At 33.3% G+C, this 16,882-nt stretch overlaps 1 long non-coding RNA gene across 1 annotated transcript in view; it reads right to left on the reverse strand.

The window, feature by feature from the left end:
• The window catches only part of LOC130236409 (uncharacterized), a 28,785-nt gene that overhangs the window by 2,276 nt on the left and 9,627 nt on the right, over positions 1 to 16,882 (reverse strand). The window contains exon 2 of the long non-coding RNA XR_008838467.1: positions 10,780 to 10,906. This is a non-coding gene — a long non-coding RNA (uncharacterized LOC130236409). The remainder of the gene's footprint in view (positions 1 to 10,779; positions 10,907 to 16,882) is intronic.

A 16,882-nucleotide genomic window follows, 5' to 3' on the forward strand; every position in this document is an offset into this window, starting at 1 on the left:
TATATATAAAGAATCTTCATATTCGCCATACAATTCTTTCCCTAAAACGTCAGCCTTTTAAACCGGGCAACAAAATGACATTTAATTCCAAAATTAAAAACGCATCAGGTCATAGAGTGTATTCAAATCGTTCCTTGCACGAATTGCATTTGAATAACTTATTAGACGGAGACAAAAACGAGCGTCACATCGTTGACCCTCGTAACAAATGAGTGGGAGACAGAAACGGAGGGGCGTGATAATTGGAAACCCAGGGGGCAGAAACGAGCCCCAGATCAAAGGACAAAAAGAAACTCTAGGGAAGAAATGGCCGTTACTATGGGTGAGTCCTGCACCTGTGCCAAATACACTGACAAAAAGACACAGAAGCATGAATGAGCATCAGAACTTTCCATTACACACACACACACACACACACTCACAGTTCTCTGCAATCTATTCATATCACAAATACAGAAATGATGTGTCACTATCCAACTGTTGCTCCATATAGGGAGGTGTGTATGATGAGAGTGGGAGGAAAGTTGAAGTTGACTGACCCGCTGACATTAATCACAGATCAAACTCTCATTAACTTACTCCGTTCCACACCATTAAACGGACTTGGTCATCAACATTGGGAAAACTAGTAACTCAATTACTAGTGCAACACACACTGCAACTTGAAACAAATCTAAGAATAAAGCTTCTGAACATAACGTAAAATAAAATAATAGTCATTCTTCTACTCTTTAATCTACTATGTAGCTTTGAAATATGTTTTCATTCTCAATCTTACGCTGTCTTTTATGGTATGTCGAGGCAATAAAATTGAAGTGTAAATTTATATTAAGCTGAAGTGTCAGATTTAATCAGTATTAATGAGCTGTAGTTAGGATTACATTTGTTCTAACTTAAGATTAATTCATTAAAACTAATTCAAGGATTCTTACTAAAAAAACTGTTAATTGTTAATTTTTTTAATTTATTTTAACTAGTTATTAACAGGAAGGAGAAAATATCTGATTTTTAAAATTATTTGGATATTTCTAATTTCAGATACACTGTCAAAATGTAATTTACAAAGGTTGATGTGATGTTTTAAAGACATTAATTAATATTGAATGTATAAGTAATAATTAAGGTAACTAGTAATTAACAGGAAAAGAAATCAACAAAATTTGGTGAACTCAAGAACTTACACAAGGTATACAGTTGAAGCCAGAATTATTAGCCCCCCTGAATTATTAGCCCGTTTTTTTTTTCCTGATTTCTGTTTAACAGAGAAGATTTTTTTTCAACATATTTCTAAACATAATAGTTGTAATAACTCATTCCTAATAACTGATTTATTTTATCTTTGCCATTATGACAGTAAATAATATTTGATATTTTCAAGACACTTCTATACAGCTTAAAGTGACATTTAAAGGCTTAACTAGGTTAATTGGGTTAACTAGGCAGGTTAGGGTAATTAGGCAAGTCATTGTATAATCATGGTTTGTTCTGTAGACAATCAAAAAAATATATAGCTTAGAGGGGCTAATAATTTTGACCTTAAAATATATGCATTTATTCTGGCCGACATAAAACAAATAAGACTTTTTCCAGAAGAAAAAATATTATCTGACATACTGTGAAAATTGTCTTGCTCTATTAGACATCATTATTAAAAAAAAAAAAAAAATCCAAAGGGGGGCTAATAATTCTGACTTCAACTGTACATAATTAAGTTTAGGGCTGCACGATATTGGAAAAAGCTGACAAAGACTAATATTTTCATTTACTGTGATAAAAATGTATTTTCACCAGATGACTTGAATAGTTTGTAAATAATTTATACTTTTAAATCGATTTGGGATTTAAAATATCTGCATAAAATATGGGCTAATTTTAAAAATGACAAGCAAAGTTAAATACAACAGAGAAAAGATTCTAATAAACAATGATTTATGATTTTCTGGGTAGTCGAACAGTTTTCAAAAACAGAAATTAAATAATCACTCCTTAAAAATAATAACAATAACACTATATGGTTTTCATTAAGTAAATAATTCTATAATATACAGTACACTTAATCTTTAAGCTACAATTGTTTAATTTATTGTGCCCAAATAGCTTAAATTAGCTTGAAATGTTTACACAGTCACGAACACATGCAAATAGTAAACCTTCACTTCAAGGTTAAAATTTGAAATTACTCCACTATGTTGTTAACTTTAATGTTTGGTCAACTATAATCCCGACTACATTGCAGAACCCTTAGATGTGGCTACTGCGGATTCGCATATTGCGATATCAATGATGTAATGATATATTGTACAGCCCTACTTGAGATTCATTCAAGACACTAAAACTACTGTTAATAACAGTGGCCAACTCTGTAAATGACAATTATTTTCAAGGAAATCGTGATTTAATATTTCACTAAGAATATTTATATACATTTATACTAATAAATATATATTTCTAACTTTAGACTAAATAATATCAATTAACTTAATACTTAATATTGATACTTATTTTTCTCATATTTGAGTCAGTGGCATTAAAACATTTTAAAACTCTTAAACATGAAAATCTCATTCATTCATTTTCTTTCGGCTTAGTCCCTTTATTATTCTGGGGTCGCCACAGCGGAATGAACCACCAATTTATCCAGCATTTGTTTTACACAGCAGATGCCCTTCCAGCTGCAACCCATCACTGGGAAACACCCATACACACATTCACACACATACACTATGGACAATTTAGCTAACCCAATTCACCTATAGCGCATGTCTTTGGACTGTGGGGGAAATCGGAGCACCCGGAGGAAACCCACACGACCACAGAGAGATACCAACTGACCCAGCCAAGGCTCGAATCATCAACCTACTTGCTTTGAGGCAATCGTGCTACCCACTGCTCCACCGTGACGCCCCAAAATCCCCATCTGATATTATTATTTTTATGATTATTATAATTATTAGTCGTATAAGACCCCAGCTGCAGATGGCCCTGTTTGTTTTGATTCTGCCAAGTTGTTTCACTAAACAACACACACACACACACACACACACACACACGCACACGCTCTCACACACACACACACAAAACAAAGAGCAACTGACTTTTAACATTAAAGAAGATGTTGTTTCAACACACCTTTACACACACACACACACACACACACACACACAACTGATGACCAACATCCAGCCTGTCCCAACAAATCGGCATCTGAATAAGAACACAATTCTCCTACATGAAACCCACAAGCTTTTACTTGCACACACACACACATATTCACACACTGGCCGTTTCATTGTGTAAACAAACGTGGCTCTTTCAGGTAGTTTGTTTATGACTGACTGGTTGTTTAACAGGGTGTAAGAGAGGAGCGTTGATGACGCACATTCTACAATCAAGTCAGAGGACGATTATGCAATTGAACACTCAAAAGGCTCTTTTGCAATAGGGCGAGGATCGACTTCCGGAACAAAGTAGGGCAAAACCTTCAGAACTAAACCAGGCCAGAGAGCAGAAGCATTAACATAAGCATTAACGCCGGCAGGCATATTCCTTTCATGTCAGGAATGCTTAGGAGTGTGAATCATCCAAGCAATCATACCAAACTGTCACTGTTGTATATGTGTGTGATACTGAGTCAGAGTTTTCTTAGTTTTTTTTGGAAAGGTTCATTGAATCTAATGCATTTTTTGAGGATTACTCAGCGATTAAGTTGACACCTTTAGAGAGGATCTGTCGCAATGGTCAATTATGCCAAATGAAATGCTGTCATTTTGTAACAATGGAATTTCCACTTTGTAAAACAAGGCACAGTAAATAGTTTCAATAGTTTTCTTTAATAAATCTTTAATAACTAATACTTATCAGCATACTACAGCTTACTGAAGTTTTGTTTTTAATTGTATACTCAAGACAATCGATCTAGTATAAAAATCTAGATGAAGTCAGGTTCAAAAAACATTTAGCTTTGGCACATTAAAGTCAAAGGTTATTATTCATTCATTCATTCATTTTCTTTTCAGCTTAATCCCTTTATTAATCAAGGGTCACCACAGCGGAATGATTCGCCAACTTATCCAGCATATGTTTTACACAGCGGATGCCCTTCCAGCTGCAACCCATCACTGGGAAACACCCATATACTCTCATTCAAACACATACACTACGAACAATTTAACTTACCCAATTCACCTATATCGCATGTCGTTGGACTGTGGGGGAAGGTTATTATTATTATTATTATTATTCCTTCAGCTTAGTCTCTTATTCATCAGGGGTCGCCAAAGCGAAATAAACTGCCAACTATATCGGCATATGTTTTACGCAGCAAATGCCCTTCCAGCTGCAATGCAGTACTGGGAAATATTATTATTATTATTATTATTATTATTATTATTATTATAGGTATTTTTTAAAACTCCATAATTAAAGTAGAATGAACAGCCAGAAAAAAATGTAAATGCAACATATATTATCATCCAAATATTTAATTAAACTATCACTTCAATATTAAAACAGGCTCATTTTACTCCCCTAGAGTTAAACAGTGTTTAATTTTTCATTGTTATCGTTGAATCAGATTAGACCATTAACATTTCACTCAAAAATCACAGAAGAGTGTCAATAATTTTACTAAGCTTACCTTGTATACTAAAACTAAGACTGACAGAAAATAAAATGGTTCTATTTTATTATTGGTAATTATTATTATTAATAGGATGATATGGTTTAGTAACAATCTCATTCTGTCGCAGGCTCTATAATATTATGCATCGCCTGAAAATAGTCCCCAGCTTGATAACTTCCAAATGTCTACATGGTTGAAAAGGCAAACTCTTAATGCTATACTGACAGAAGTTCCCTGATTATTATGCTGGAATGAGAGTATAGTTCCTAGCCATATCAACCTAGAAAATAAACAATTTTTCATTTTCATTTGGTCTTAGTACATAATGTAACTACAAAAGAGTGGAATTTTAAATAGGAAAAATTTCTAAACTCTTTTTGGTCATTTTTAGCAAGATGCTAATGGTCTAATCTGATTCAATGATCTATGCTAAGCTAAAAGTGTTAATAGTTGAATGGATAAAAAATGGTAAAACTCACCTGTTTAACTCTACTTTTAATAAGTGTTACATTAACTTTAAAAACCTTCAGAATATCAGTCTGTAATTGGTGCTGAAGTGGAGATTTATGGCTCAGTGGAGGAGAAAAAAATCATTTTAAGAAAAATGTAATTGAAATACAAATTGAAACAAATTGAAAGACTTAAAATGAACAAAAAAAACAACAAAATTTCAAAACTGAAATTCAGAAAAACAGTGTTTTGTCTTTACCTTACGAAGAACACAATATTGTACACAACATACTTGGACATTTTACCAATAAGATAAGGCATGCAGTATGACTTACAGCCACTCATGCGCTTACAGTCCCTCTAAACGTTACTTTAAAAAAAAATGAGAGTGACTAAGTGTGAGAGATGATGATTATTTATGACTGTATTGCGTGCATTAAATGTGTTCACCTCTGACATGCTATGCTTTTCAACTCCAGGTACAGATGCCTCATTGCCTTGAAATGCCGTCTTTGTGTAGAAATAATATACAGTGGGCAGATGAACAAACAAATTAGAACGTGTGTTGAATGCAAGTTTGTTTTTTTCTTGCACTGAGGGGTGTGAATAGAAGATACAGTATGAGTGTTTACTTGAAGGAATAAACTTAACTAATTATAGATTTTATTTATCTGTTGGTTGATAGAAAAAGCTTTTGTATACAGATAAAACAACAACACACTTTGTTGTATATGTCAAATTAAATTTATAAAAAAATGAAGTGATCTTATACATAAAAAATAATGAATGTCAGTAAAATGTCTGCTGTAATGTTTTAAATAACATTTGTGTGGGAATAAAATCTAAACGTGCATGAATAATTCTTTTTGTATTTTTATGTAAAAACACAACAATCTACTAATGTCCTTATATTCTTGTTGACTGATAAAATGTCCTCAGGTTTTAAACAAACTAATGCTGTTATCTTTAAAATAAAAGTGTAAAAATAAACACATTCATAAAGACATGGAAAAAAAATTTTGCGAATGAAACCTTCACTTAAATGAATGTGTCAATTTATTAAGTGCAAAGTAAAGTGTTAGAGGACATTTGCACATTAATACAAAAATACACAATATATAGTTGGTGCTATAAGTTTTCACCAACATTTTCATCTGTTTAGCATTTTACAGTCTGTTGTGTGACAAATATCTCTTTATTACTATATTGCACAATAAACACTGCATGAATTTTAATTAACTTTGGAGAAAAAAAGTGTTTAAAATAATTATAAAACACAGCAACACTACAAAACATCTTGAATGCAAATGTATCTGGTTTAACAAGAATACTAAACTTATGTTCATATACAGCTGAAGTCTGTTTTTCCCCCAATTTCTGTTTAACCGAGAGAAGATTAAGAGGCATGTCTGAATCTGCTATTTTAAGGATGTAAAAATAAAATTTGTGCCGCGGTGCACGCTCTAACAGGGTTGTGCTTATTCTCTTAATGAGTTATAGGTGTTATAACTCATTAAGTGAATATGAGTTATAACGTGCACTAAACCAATCAGAGTCTCATCTCCCATCCATTTTAAGAGTCAGTTGCATTGTGCCGTGGCGCATTAGCTATTTACCTTCTACATTCGACCTCTTTACTTTCTCTTTACTTTACTTTTACTCTTTACTCCTTTACATTCGTGAATAAGGAAATGGTGGAAACTCACTCCACTGAAGACATCCATTAGCCTACATATTTAATTTCATTTGTCAAATGCAAAGATTTGTTTCAAAACTATTTCTAATTCAGTTCTAATTTCGAGCAAATGAATAAATTAACAATAATAATGAAGTGTGGTCAAAAAACGTGGTCACGTCCTATTTTAATGCCCCATATGGTGATGCAGACGTTTCCCAGGTGGACAAATCTAACAGGTGGACAAATCTAAACTTGTTTTTATTAAAACAAATATAAATATGTATATAATAAATAATAATAATAATAATAATAATAATGATAACAACATAAACTGAAAAATAAACTGAAAAAAGCCCTCCGAGATGAAGGCATATATTTTTATATTTATGTAGAAAATTATGATTTTTGTAATATTTTAATCCTTTAATTGGTTTAAGGTGCACAACTAACGCTCTCTGCACTAGACTTCAGACCTGCTTTCAGCTGGTCAATCGCACAGTCTATTTTAGTTTCTCCAAATAGCAACACATCTCCTTTATAGACCGGCACACCCATGAGTCCACCCAAATGGATTTGCTACTTATACAACATGGCGCAAAACAGGAAAATTAGGGTTGCGCTGGTCAGAAAATAGTAACAAATCACGCCAAACACGTCTTGCGCCTTATTGCGCCAGGTGTATGATAGGGCCCTTTGTTTCAACACATTTCAAAACATAATAGTTTTAATAACTCATTATTAATAACTGATTTCATTTATCTTTGTCATGATGACAGTAAATAATATTTCACTTGATATTTTTCAAGATACTTAAAGTGCAATTTAAAGGCTTTATTAGGTTATTTCAGTTAATTAGGCAAGTTAGGATAATTAGGTAAGTTATTGTATAACGATGGTTTGTTCTGTACTATCGAAAAAAAATATTGCTTAAGGGGGCTAATAATTTTGACCTTAAAACTAGCCGAAATAAATCAATTAAGACTTTCTCCAGAAGAAAAAATATTATAGGAAATACTGTGAAAAATCCTTGCTGTAAAACATCATTTGGGAAATATTTGAAAAACAAATAATGCACAAAAGAGCTAATAATTCTGACTTCATCTGTGTATTTTAATTAGCTTGCGTTCAAAATAAAATGGATGTTCTGCTTCCATGTTTTCCTATACCTTACTTACAAAAAAAATTACCTTGACAACCCTGGATATACAGTAAGAAGCACAGATGTTTTTGAAGTTAAACCGTACAGCACATTTATAGGTAACAGATTAAATTAGGCACTTGGCTCTTAAACTGAGTGGGAGTTCGTAATCGTCTAGCAATAACAAGACGAGAGGAGGGGATGAGTGGAGGGAAGGGGAGTGAATGTGAGGAAAACAAGAGACGAGAGGGGTGTATGGATAACGGCCTACACACTGGGAGCCGTTTACCCTCCCTGACGTTCCACAGCGGAGTAAAAAACAACAACAAAAAAATACAGTTGAATTATGTCAGCAGCTGTGAAGTCTATAAAATGGCCTAATACTTGTCTTTTTCCACAATAGCTCGTCTGCACTAAACACCGGTCCAGAGGCCTAAGCCATGGGATAATGGAAAGAAAATAACGGACATTTTTGTGGCGGCCCACAGAAACCCGGGCCACGCAATAAAGACAGGCGAGATCACTAGTAAAGTGTACGCGCATTGAAATAGGGGAAGGATGCAGCCAACTCTGCCACATGGGAGGGAAGGACCTGGGGTCTGGCAACCCTCCCTTATGATCTGTGAACTGGCAACCGGCTGTTCTCTGACTGCTGGAGCTCAACTGATGTGTATGAAAAATTCGAGTGATGATGAATTAGTGCTAATCTGAGAGTCATTTGCACTAATGAGGCCATCCCACTGTTTTTTTTCTCTTGCTAAGCAAAAGCAAAACAACAGGAGAAGAAATGTTAAGGTCATTTGGTCACACTGTATTTTAAGGTACAGTTTTTATTATTATTAATAAAGACTTTTGCTTTAATAAATCCTCAAATTGCTGCTTATTAATGGTCATTAGCAGCAGTAGTAGTAGTTATGATTTGGTATTAGGATTAGGGATGTAGAATCATTCAGAATATGTGCTTTAAATGAATCGCCAATTTCTTAATATTTATAATAATAATACATTTTATTTAAAGGCGCCTTTCTGGCAACACAAGAACAGCATACAATAAAATAAGAGATAATTATATAAAATTACACACAACAATAGTTCAGATACAATTAAAAGCCACCATAAATAAGTGCGTTTTGAGTCTTGTTTTGAATAATGTAATAGAGTCATTAAGCCACATTAAACTAAAGTGCAGTGTTGCGTAAATTACTTCAAAAAAGTAAATATTTACAAATTAATTGTAATGCAATAATGTGCACATTTTGTAAAGCTAAATAATTATCGTAAAAGCGCTATACAAATAAACTTGAATGGAATTGAACTGAATAATTACATCATTCAAATTATATTAAAATTATTTTTCTATTTACTTCATCTGAAAAGTAACTTCATTCCTCAATAAGCAAAGTAATTTCTTGACTTAATACTATTTAAAATCTACATAAATCTCAACATAATTCATTTCTTTTCTTAAGCATGTGCAATCATCCTGAAAAATGTACCTTTCTATAGATGAAAAAGGAAATTACTCTGTAAAAATACAATTAAACTACTTCTCTGAATTTATTTACACAAATCTGTTACATGTAAATACAGTATTTAAGACAAATACATTATAAGTTGCCGTTTACGGAGTTGGTTTCATTAAATGCTTTTAAATACATTTTAAATGATTTGGAGTTTGAAACTTCGGCCTGTAGATGTTCTGAATAGTTTTAACTGTCATTGTATGTGTGTTTTGATGGATGAATGATGTTACCTGTTATTTGTTTTTGTTTGTTTGTTTGTTGGTTAAACCCATGTGAACTGTATACTGCCTAATCTTGGCCAGGACGCTCTTGTAAAAGAGATTTTTAATCTCAATGTACTTTTCCTGGTAAAATAAAGGTTATAATAATAATAATAATAATAATAATAATAATAATAATAATAATAATAAGTAACTAATTAAATTACCTGACATAGTTTACATAGTTTTTAGCAGAAATAGAAAACTAATTTAACTACAGTAACTAGATCATTTGTAAACATTTACACTCCTTTTAACTGTATCTGTGTTGTCTGTTATGTAAGGTACTTCAATTTAACCATTAGTTATATTAATCAGAATACTTGAAACCCTTGCCAATACTAATGTTCATTAATAAAATAACCTATTTCATGAAGTTTATTATTTATTATAAAACATGCACTAATGAAAAGGCAGGGCTGCAATATTATAGATATTGTAATACTTACCATTGATTAACAGAACACATATTAAACATTTTAGTGTTTGACTATTGCGACTAGAGGAAAACCTGTACCTCTATACACACTAAATACGTCTACATGATCAAATGAATTATTTACGAGTATCGTGCCAACACTTTGTATGTGATAATCCAGCAAGAGAATGTGCAAACTGAATGAAAAAAAAAAAAATCAAGCTTCTGATTGGCCACAACATTCATAAGCTCAACAGAAACACATGTGGTTGGTTGTGATGCAGCATAAAACAATACATAAAAGAAACATAAAGATGAACTAAAGGTAGAAATGTCATTTATTAAAGAATTCATTCACTCAGGCCCCCAAAACACTGTTGTGGGGTGAATGAATGACCAATATGCATAAAACATTTCTCGTTTCAGACTAAAACAATGTTGTGTAAATGTCTTCTAAATGTAACACCGAAACACCTTTTTTAAAATTAACTTCTTTAATTATTAGCTTCACTTTTGACTTGAGTCATGACTGCTATTACAGATTCAATTGAACAACGAAAGAGCATTGTTTGCCACCATATCATGAAATAATGAGGCATTTATGTTAATCTTGGTTTAATTTTTACCTCAAGGCCTTGTTAATTTTAAACCCCGCACAAACAAACAGGATCCAATAAACTGTTTAACGTACCTGTTTCATTCAAGTGGAAAATATTATTTAATGTTAGCAGCGGAGTATCAGGCTGAGCATAAGAGTTGTTGAGACCCAGGTTTGAGAATGACTTGGGTCATGTCCCATTTCCACCATATGTCCTGTCCTATGAAACAAACAAAACAAACAAACAAATAAATATTTAATTGAACCAACACATTTGTGGAATTGTAAAAGTGAATATTAGTTTATTTGAACTAAATACAAAATGTCTATTACTTTATGCAGTGTTAACACAAAATTAATGCAGCGTAAATTTCTCCTACAAGCATTAAAATTTTGACAATTTCTGTAATAGTGCTCATAAACTGTTTTAAAATAGACATATATGGTATATATTTATTATCAGTCAATCCCATTTGCTCACAATCATATATTCAGCTTTCAACTACATTTTGCATGCAGCTACCTATATTATAACCATGTTGAACTAAATAAATGACATTGTTTCTCTTGATTTTACACATAATTCTAAATTGGCTCATAAATTCACAGTGGCTCAGTGGTTAGCACTGTCACCTCACAGCAAGAAGGTTGCTGGTTCGAGTCCCAGCTAGGTCAGTTAGCATTTCTGTGCAGAGTTTGCATGTTCTCCCTGTGTTGGCATAGATTCTATATAGTTCTATATCCACTCCTTTGATGCGTTTACATTAACATTTAAATGCAACACATTTCAAGAAGAACTTGTTTAGCTTAAAGCATTGGTGATAACTAGAGCCAAACAGAATCTGCTGACATTTTTGCTCTTGTACAGAGAAGTTTGTAAAAAAAAAAATCTGCAGATTTATGCAGAATGATTTTGGGAGTGTCATAACTAAAAACGAATAGATTAAATAAAAAATAATACCTTTTTAATAATAACTAATAACTTTTCTTTAATGTTTACAATGCAAATCCAGTTAAGTCACATGAAAAATGTCATATTAGACAATAATATTACTGAAATTAACGATGCAGTCAGTGATTGTCTTCAGAAACATTTTTTGTTGTGCTGGTTCAATTGTCCAATTGTAATGATGAAGGTAAATTATCTGAATATATTTATATGTATTTTTATATTCTGGGTAAGGCAAAAAACTAATAAATGTTCATTCAATTACTGTCGGGCCGACAGTTCCCATAATTCCGATAAGTAGCCCAAAGTGTCTGTCAACAAATGTAGATTTGTACAACTCTCTTTTCACACAGATCCGCCATTTGTGCGTACACACGTGCATGCGCGCCTCGCATTCATGTGCAGACGAGACTATCACAGCAGTAAAATCAAATGCTGAATCAAAACTTATTTTTAAGTTACTTTTGCACGCTAAAGGAAGGATGACACTGTGGCTGAAGTATTTCTTTTAGACAGGTAATGTTATATTTTAGAACTATTTTAGTCACGGAAAGCTGATGTAGATTGTGTTGTTGTTACAAATGGGTTATATGCACAGAAGTGTTGCTCAGCCACTGAAATCTTCCGGCGAAAGATTGATATGACTATTTTCAGTTTCATGAGGGACGTTTTTTAGCATCGATAAGGTAGATTTTATTTAGTTTAACAACAAAACATCAGTAAGTTGAAGTTGGGTTTGAAACGTCGGTCTGAAACAGCATATAAGTATGGCTTAATAAGTGTAATTCCTAATTCCTTCCTATACCCGACGACCAACCACTAAGCATACAGTAGTCACTTTAGGACAATGCACACGAGAGAGTGAGACAATTATGACAGGTTTTGCTTGCTACACAACTGAAAACGTGCTAGATATAATACCGTTGTTCGTTCAGAATTGTAGTATTATAAAGTACTGTAAAGTTTTCTAACTGGCCAATGCCATCAACTAGTGGGTTGTCTGCTATCCTCTTTAAGATGCGCGCGTTCGGTTTCAGGAGGCGTGGCTATGGACGGCAGGGGAGAAACTGCGTTTAAAAGATATCATGCTATCCCGTTAGCATTTTGGCAGATCACCTAGCACACCTTTAATAGAACTGTTGTGTTTAAATACACCAAAATATGTTAGCTACATTCACTGAGAAATTAATAAAAATGTTGATTTACAAAAAGGGGATGTACTATTTATGCTGAGCACTGTATATTTGTACACTCAAACACATGCACGCATCATACAGTACATAAACACTCAACATATGTAAACAAGAAATAAAATAAATACAGAAAAAATACATTAGTCATCATTTCTTAAATAAAATCATTCAACCATATCAAAAACAACCTCAACATAACAATACAAGCTTTTCCAAATTAATTTGTATTGACTCCATTATGTTGTTTTCATACACCCTTTAGCCTAATCTTCATAGCAGACGTACTGTAGACTATCAGTGAGGTCATCCGTGCACCCGCAAAGCTTCTGCTGAACTCATTTTACACTGTCCATGTAGGAAACATCACCCGAATCGCTTTGCACTGAGTGATCAATCGCCGCTGATGGGGAATGTTCGCTTTGCAATCTGGATAGTGTGTATGTGTGTGTTTGGTGCCTGAGACAGCACCCACCAGCTTCAAATAATGTGTTGTTGGGTGTGTGTGTGTGTCTGTGTGTGTGCATGGGGGTTAGTCCATGATTTATCAATGTGGGATTTTCAACCACATGAGCTCATTTCTAGCTCCTCCACCCACTGCAGTGCCACCGACACACACACACACACACTGTCCGGCCCAAGGACAATGAGGTGAGGTTATCAAGGAGAGGAGACGGGCCTCAAACAATTAATATGACTATTCTGGGCATTCAAACAGACACAATGTGCATTGACTGACTGGTAGCAGACACATATGGTCTCGCATACAACACTGATGACAAATGCTGATCGAAAGATTTCGAGACAATTAAAAGCCCAACTATTTATGCCCAGATTTGTTTTGATCTGTCAAGAGGGAAGGGAGTGTCCCGTGCTAGAAGACATCAAGCGGCGCAAACACCAATGCTTTTGCCATTCATAATTTATTGGCCTCATCATGAACAAAACAGCCAGTTATTCTACTCAGAAAAAGAAAGAACTGCCATGGTTTTTATTAATAGTTTGAAGTAGGTTTAAAAAATTTTTGTACATTTTTTTTTATATATATATATTTTTATGGCAGCCAGCTAAAATAAAATTACTTTACCTTTTTAATAATAGATTTTATAGTAGTATTTCATAATAATTCTATATTTTCGAGTGTTTATGAGACAATGGTCTGCAGGTGACACTGGAAATTGACAAAAAAACAAAAAATTAAGAATTTATTTCAAATATTATGAAGTAATATTTGAGTAATTATTAATTATTAATGCATCTAAACAAGGTTTTTCACACTAGTATCTCAATTTAGTTTTAATTTCATCAGAAATACAGCTATTATTTGCACATTAGTTCAAAATAATGTATTACAATTATAAAGGAAAATACTCCTCTGAGTTATGAATTTAAATGCAAGAAAACGCTGAATGTTGTACAAATTTTAAACCATTTAACGGGGCGATTTTAGGATTTTCATTTTAGGGTGGCTCAGCTCTCTCTCTCTCTCTCTCTCTCTCTCTCTCTCTCTCTCTCTCTCTCTCTCTCTATATATATATATATATATATATATATACATACACACACACACACAGTTGAAGTCAGAATTATTTATTTTTTGTTTATTTTTTCCCCAATTTCTGTTTAATTGAGAGATTTTTTTTAACACATTTTTAAACATAATAGTTTTAATAACTCATTTCTAATAACTGATTTCTTTTATCTTTGCCATGATGACAGTAAATAATATTTGACTAAATATTTTCAAGACACTTCTATACAGCTTAAAGTGACATTTAAAGGCTTAACTAGGTTAATTAGGTTAACTAGGCAAGTTATGGTAATTAGGCAAGTTATTGTATAACAATAGTGTTTTGTAGACTATCTAAAAATATATAGCTTAAAGGGGCTAATAATTTTGACCTTAAAATAGTTTTTCAAAAATTAAAAACTGCTTTTATTCTAGCCGAAATAAAACAAATAAGACTTTCCCCAGAAGAAAAAATATTATCAGACATACTGTGAAAATTTCCTTGTTCTATTAAACATCGTTTGGGAAATATTTAAATAGAAAAAAAAAGTTAAAAGGGGGGGCTAATAATTTTGACTTCAACTGTATCAATAATATAATCTATAACCAAGTCTTTAATCTTTGATTTCGCTAGAGAAGTTTGTTCTAGCATATTTTTTCATAAAATAATACACCAAATGTAATTTCTTTTTAAATGAGAGTTAGTGACGTATGGTATCATGCAAAACACCCTCCTTGAATCATATCAACTTTTATCAGTCAAACAAGTTGCAAATGAACATGTTGCAGATGACCAAATCAGCTTTTCTTAAACTGTGAGCACTATAACAAAAATGAAAACTGTTTTGTTTTATGCATCATATCTATCGAAGATATCAAAACTTCACAATAAATAAACTGTTTAACTACATCATGTATTCAAATGAGCAGTGAGCTCCTAGGGGAGAGATTTACAACTTAATTAATTTTTAGAAACCAACAACTGTCTTCTGACAAACTCTCACACAGAGGCGGTTTACAAATTTCCCTTTTGCTCTTTTCAGACGTCAGTCAGTCATGTGATAAATGTCACGTCTTTCTGGTGAATGAGAGAAAGAATGAATGAAAACGGCTGTGTTTCATTTATCCCACAAACACATTCATTTCTCCACATTTACAAACAGCCTTTGTCCGCATTTTAGCATAAAAATGTTAACACTGAATTAAAAAATGGCAGCGAAGACATCAGGATCTAAAGCCCACGTGCTGAACATCAGTACAGCCTCACCTTTAGCACATAAACAGGCACGTCTGCACACATTTACACCTGTCACTTCACCCGTATGAATGGGCTGTTTCCTTTCGTCTCAATGCGGTTACACTGCCCTGAGCCTTCCAGATCTGACTCACACAGCTCAAACCCGCCCACAAAACGACACGCACAAGTGCGATGCCATTGTTGTGCATTGAGACCAAATGTGTGTGTTTGTGTGCACATGGCCAAAGGTGTTCAAGCTTTAGGATTTCAAGTGGATTTGTCATTGTTAAGTCTTGCTCCAGAATTTGGTTTATGGTTAAACGTGCAATGATAGGAGTGTGTGACTGTGTGGACAGTTCTGTGTGCACCTGGCCAGTGGTGCCAGTTGATTGCAGGTGGTGTTAAGGATTGCAAGTGGAGATGACTGACATATAATAAATTAATTTAAAAAAACAGGGCTCCAGAATTTGTTATATGTGGTAACACTTTACAATAAGATTGTATTAGTTAATGTTAACTAATTCATTTACTAACGTGAACAAACAATGAACGATACATTTATTACAGTGGTTGTTCATGTTAGTTAACGTTAGTTAATAAAAATAAAGTTATTAGCTCACAGTGCACTAACTAATGTTAACAAGCATGAATTTGGATCTTAATAATGCACTAGTAAATGTTGAACTATGATTAATAAATGCTCTAAAAGTGGTGTTCATACTTAGCTTGTGTTAGTAAACACATTAACTAATGAAACCTTATTGTAAAGTGTGACAGTTTATATTTTGAATAGTGTGTAAAATTATGTGTGTGTCTAACTTTGTATTCAGTTTGTATATTGATCACGTCAAGGATTGCAAGTGGATTAGTTATAATAGAATTCAGGTTTGACAATAAAAAAAAGAGCAGCAAGTTGGGCTCCGAAATTCAGTTTCAGTAAAAAATTCTGTAAAAAAGTGTGTGTACCTTGTATTATGTTGTGAGAACCAATTGTCCCCTGTGATGGTTGAGTTTAGGGGTAGTATAGAATATACAGTTTGTTCCAGCTTCCGTAAAGATAGCTGCACAAGTGTGTGTGTACAGTATGTGTGTCTAGACTATACCAGTTGTTTGCTTGACAGATTTGTACATCAGGTGCGTATAGCCCACTGATAAAAGGTCCAGAATTTGCCCCATACATGAGCTCATTTGTCTTATTTTGACTGCTATGCCATCGTAAATTGTAAGTTGGCTTCGAATAAGTCCAAGATGAAGCTGTGCAGGAAAACACACAATATGACGAACGTGAAGGCATCTTTCACTACAAATAG

Source organism: Danio aesculapii, chromosome 10 (assembly GCF_903798145.1).
Source record: "Danio aesculapii chromosome 10, fDanAes4.1, whole genome shotgun sequence".
Taxonomy (NCBI): Eukaryota; Metazoa; Chordata; class Actinopteri; order Cypriniformes; family Danionidae; genus Danio; species Danio aesculapii.